General features: G+C 39.5%; 1 pseudogene; it reads left to right on the top strand.

The window, feature by feature from the left end:
- Window positions 1–770: 770 nt before the first annotated feature.
- On the top strand, window positions 771–2,505 carry LOC130832096 (ADP-ribosylation factor 1-like; annotated as a pseudogene).
- The last annotated feature ends 3,239 nt before the right edge of the window (window positions 2,506–5,744 follow it).

The raw sequence follows: 5,744 nt of genomic DNA, 5'->3' as shown, positions 1-5,744 counted from the left end.
ATATGCCTTATCCATGCTTCTAAGAAATGCAAAAAAAGTTAGTTAGGAAATGTCAAGAAAGCTCTCCCAGATCCTTAGAGGGAAGAACATCATGTGACTACAATATATCATTAGTATAAAAATAAAATCATTCCCAATCCCATAGCTCTAAAAGGGTCTTTACACATTGCTAGTGCATTTAAGAAATAAAATTATAGACTCACCGAACTGGAAAGAATCTCAAGAAGCCATGTGGCCCACTCCCTGATTCAGGAAAGACCACAGTTCTACCATTCCCTATGACTACCTAACCTGTTTTTAATATGACTAAAGGGAAACATTCCTCAACTTCATTTGATAATTTGTTTCTGCTGCTTAATATCTCTCACCCACACAAAAATATTACTTTAATCTCCATTTTAGGAAATGTAATATAACCTAATTGAAGAGAATATGCTTCAAAATACAGAACGGAATTTCTTAGTCAAGAATGACTGACCTCAACTATTTTACAGAGCTAAAGTAAGTAATGGATACAAGAGAAAGGGCAGAGATGGGATTTGACCTTGAAACCAGGTTGATGTCTTGATTATAAATCTTTTATTTCAGAGAATTTTCTTATAACATTAAAAAAAATCTATTTGCTATGTGAAATTGCAAAAAATGTGCTTCTCCTCCGTTGTGTTTTCCATTGTATCCACTTGTATTATATGGATTATAGTCTAAAAATCAGATTTAAAAAGTTATGATTGGGCTCTAAGCAGCAGCTGCGCCGCGGCCGCCGAGGGTTTCTCTGGCCAGTGTTGCTCCCACCGGTCAACAGCATGGGGAATATCTTTGCAAACCTCTTCAAGGGCCTTTTTGGCAAAAAAGAAATGCGCATTCTCATGGTGGGTCTAGATGCTGCGGGAAAGACCACCATCCTGTACAAACTGAAGCTGGGTGAAATCGTGACCACCATTCCCACTATAGGCTTCAACGTGGAGACCGTGGAATAGAAGAACATCAGCTTCACTGTGTGGGACGTGGGTGGCCAGGACAAGATCCGGCCTCTGTGGCGCCACTACTTCCAGAACACACAAGGTCTCATCTTTGTGGTTGACAGCAATGACAGAGAGCGTGTGAATGAGGCCCGCGAGGAGCTCATGAGGATGCTGGCAGAAGACGAGCTCAGGGACGCCGTTCTGCTCGTGTTTGCTAACAAACAGGACCTCCCCAATGCCATGAATGCAGCTGAGATCACGGACAAGCTGGGCCTACACTCTCTGTGCCACAGGAGCGGGTACATTCAGGCCACCTGTGCCACCAGCGGGGATGGGCTCTATGAGGGACTGGACTGGCTGTCCAATCAGCTCCGGAACCAGAAGTGAGCTGTATTCCTCTCTCCTCCCCCCTCACTCCCTCCTTCTACCCTCGCTTTACTCTCATGTGGCAAACGTGCCCCTGTGGTGTGAGTGCCAGAAGCTGTCTCCATGGGCGGTCACAGGGTGCTTCACCATGCTGTAAATGTGCAGACGCAGCCTGCAACTGGGTTTTTATTTAATGTAAATAGTTTTTGTTTCCAATGAGGCAGTTTCTGGTACTCCTATGCAATATTACTCAGCTTTTTTTATTGTAAAAAGAAAATCAACCCACTGTTTAGTACTGAGAAGGGATTTTAGGCACACGGGTCATCCAGGAGTCGCTGTGTCAGACGAGCCCAGTGCTTCTCCTCTGGGCTTTAGATCTGTTGAGATCCATTTTGATGGTTGGTTTTTAACCCAAACTCAGTGCATTTTTTTAAAATAGTTACAAATACAAGATAAGGAGAACACTTGAACACACAGAAGGGAGAAATGTGCCTAGTGTAGGTTCTGCAGTAATGGCCTGAGTCCAGTGCACCGGTGGTCTGTTTCCCGTTGGGAACGTGAAACGGGGCAGAACCAGCCGTGATCCACTCTGCATGGTCACAATAGGGTCCCTGTGATTTGCTCTGTCTCGGGTCATCCCACACCCCATAGCGTTTGTGCTTGTGTTTGTTCTAATGGCCGCCCAGGAGATGGGCTGGAGGCTGCAGCCACCGCTCTCAGACCCCTTGGAGGAACCCTGGCCTTTTCTTGGGTCAGCATGGGCACTTTGGTTGGAACGCTCTGGTTGGAGCGGGAGCCCTGCAGTCCCCTTGCTTGCCTGCTCTGGGCTCTCTGGGGTCTCACCAGCAGGAGTGCGGGTGGTCATCCTTGAGCCCCAGCCCCTCGGAGCCCCTGTCTACATGTGCTTTCACTCCCTCAGCCTGCAAGGGTCAGATTTGCCATCAGAAATGATAACCTCTACTTTTTTCTTTTGTATTTTGATAAACACTGAAGAAGCTGGAGCTGTTAAACTTTATCTTGGGGAAAACCTCAGAACTGGTTTATTTGGTGTCGTGGAACCTCTTACTGCTTTCAATACACAATTAGTAATCAACTGTTTTGTATACTTGTTTTCAGTTTTCATTTCGACAAACAAGCACTGTAATTACAGCTATTAGAATAAAATCTCTTAACTAAAAAAAAAAAAAGTTATGATTGGGCTTGAGCTAAAATATTAGGAAAAAAATTCTTGAGAGAATCTAATAAAGTGGGCATTTTCTCAATAGTTTCCTTAATATAATCAGGTTTATAGTATAATCAGAAATATGTATAAAAATCTCACTAGGCTGCTTTCTACTGTAGCTTAGGATTCAAAATAATATATATATATAGACTGACCAAATAGATTTATTTAAAGAAAGGATATGTTTATACACAGTTTAATTTACAAGTATGTATTATTTCAGGTCATATCTATTTGTAAACCATATACAATTTGAATATTTTTCTTCTAACTTTTAAAGAAACTAGAGTTGTTCAGTAGTGAAGGAATTCATTTAAATACTTCCACAAAGCAGATAATGACCTCCCCTCCTTTTATAAATGCTGGGTGTGTACCTGCATTATGTGTGACGAGTTCACTTGGATCTGGTCTCCTCTCTACTTCCTACTTCTATTCTCTTTGGCCAGTTTCATCACACCTCTGAGCTCCATTTGCGCTTCCTTGAACTTGTTGAGTTTGAGAAATCCATAATTTCAACAAAGAGAGTTGTCAAGCAGGCAGCTGCAAAGAGCTTCAAAATTTATTAATTCAGCAAAAATTATAGACCTCCTTACAGTCCTATATCAATAACTTACACTTTGGGTTATCAGAATCTTGTTACAACAAATACCATTATCACACATATTTACCTAACAGTTTGTGATATTCAAGAATTAGTAATAGCTATTGCTTTTGAGCAGTTTGATACAAAAAAAAAAAAAAAACTACAATGCTACAATATATTACAAAGTATGGACATTTCTTAAAGTTCACATTAACAGGCTATGACCTTAAATGGAACATTTGATCAAAACTCTTACTTTCTACACCTAGTTAAGAACATTTATTCAGAGGATCTAGACATTTATTTGATTATTTCCATGCATCCCAATCCTCTAAACAAGGCACACATTGGAGAAAAAAGAAATGAAATAATTAAAAGCAGCAGATCAACAGAATATATGGGATTTCTTTTCAGTGATCTGGAATTGAATTTTTGCCCAAAAGAACATCAAAACTAAAGTCAAGCTTTTCCAGTAGCACTGATTTAAACAAACATGCGCTGGGACTTATTTTTAACATCAAGGTACACAGCCAGAGGTTTTATTCAGGATTGCTATTAAATAAACTCCCCTCAGGGCCTTGTAAAAGATGGTATTTGAATTATAAGTAGACATATCCCATTTTCCACGTTCTGCAAGCCACTGAAGATTTCTCATTGCCTAGACTGTGGCAAGGGAACTGCCCCCTTTTGTATTTCTGTTGAGCCCTGTCTCTACAGTAATTATGAATTTGAGGGATCATTAAAAGTCTGAACTTTTTTCTTTCTTTTTTTTCTTTTTTGGTACGTTAGACTGCTTTTGCAGCTCTGTGGCTGATCAACAACATGTTCTAAAAGGCTTTTGATGTATACATGGCTCATTAAGTAAAGGTCAAAATTGGACATTGTCCTGTTAATTTCCTTTTGCTAGAGAAATCAATATCTGCATCAACATTCATTAAATTTGACAGAAGCTAGGAAAGTTAGATGTGAAATGTAAATCAATACTTATTCCTGATAGGATTAACTTGCTGTACAGAGAATATAAAATGTCAATTCTTTATACATATTGTTCAACCCAATTCTCCACTCTGGCTTTAGGGAGCCTGCATTTTGCTTTTCTGGCCTTCAGCTCTAATCTGGCTTTGGTTTTTTGTTGGCTGGAGCTGAAAAGTCTATCCCTGAACAAATTTTACACCTTGTTAATATATATTCTGTGTGATCTTTCCTGTTGCTTTATTAAGTGTGCAATTTAAGACTAAATCATGCTACACCACCACCACTCCCAAAATCTAGGTATTTCAAGTTTTCAGAATCTATTTTATTTCCATATGAAATTTGCATATTAAGACGTTGCATTTTCTCTCCCTTGCAGTTATCAGCAGAACTTCTGATTTCCCACGAATCCCAGAAGAGTAAGTTTGGAAAAGCTCAATTTATTTATACAAATGTCTAGGAGTTGTTTGGTTGGTTGCCATTTTAGTTAGCTCTGAGACTGTGATCTCTACACCTATGTATTTCCATGAACCCAGCCTTCTTTTAGTTGGCATTAATATTTATAATGATAACTGTGTGCTATTGCAAGATCTGAGGCATCTTTTGAAATGAAGAATATGAAATGATGTGTGTTATAGTTGCATTGTTCTGTAGATTTTGTACATTTTGATTTTTTAGTAGAAAACTTATATATGGAAGCCACTGACCCCTCCTCTAACGTTAGGTAAGGATCTCTGGGTGTGTCATATTTGTCTGGAAGTCTGAACAGGTAATTACTGCTTTTTCCCTCCAAACAAATTTGGGTTTGCCAAAATTCTTGATGGGGTACAGATGTCAGCCAGCACTGTACCCTGCCATGTCCTTCTTCATCTGCTGGTTCTCTGGCCACCCGGGAATTTCTCAGCAGTGTCAGAACTGGGCCTGGTTTACAAAAGGACAAAAATCCAAACTAGAGACAACAGGACTCCAAGGGCTGAGTGGGTTCCTCAGGTTGAAGGAGATTGTCCAGAAGGATTATAATAGAAATCAAGGGGAAACACCCAAACATGGGAAATAGAGGTATGTTGATGTTTTTCATGCTGAAGTTAGACCAATCAGTTTGCATCACTGTCCTACTTTAAAATACACAATTTCCTAGGCAATTAAAATGAAGTGCCTATTTCTTAACTTGGGCTCTAAAGTTCTAGGTAATGTGATACCATACCTGCTTCTCTACAATTTTCTCCTCATAGACATCTTTCCTGATCATCACCCTAGAGAAAATAATCCCGCCACTGAGAATATGCCTTATGCTCTTGCTTTTGTTTTCTTCACAGCACTTACAACCATCTGAAATGATTTATTTTGTTTATTCATATTTGTATGACTTTTCACTAGATTATGAAATATAAGTGTTAGGGATTTTATAGCTAGAACAGAGCCTGGCGTAACAAGCATTTTTGGTACAACTGAAAAGTCAACAGATCTGTTACATTTGCATTGAAATTTCTGGAATGACTGCAGTATAGAACTTCCCAACATATCATAAAACTGGAAGCAAATCTGCTGTAAAATTAAGAAGCTTAAGCTTCAGGGTCTTTTCTTACGTCAAACTTTTATAGCCCTGAGGAAGGCGCTGGAAATTTCACATGGTCACATA

Source organism: Hippopotamus amphibius, chromosome 11, assembly GCF_030028045.1.
Source record: "Hippopotamus amphibius kiboko isolate mHipAmp2 chromosome 11, mHipAmp2.hap2, whole genome shotgun sequence".
In the NCBI taxonomy this organism is placed as follows: Eukaryota; Metazoa; Chordata; class Mammalia; order Artiodactyla; family Hippopotamidae; genus Hippopotamus; species Hippopotamus amphibius.
The sequence above is the reverse complement of the archived record's forward strand: the minus strand, read 5'-3'. Positions and strand labels throughout refer to the sequence as shown.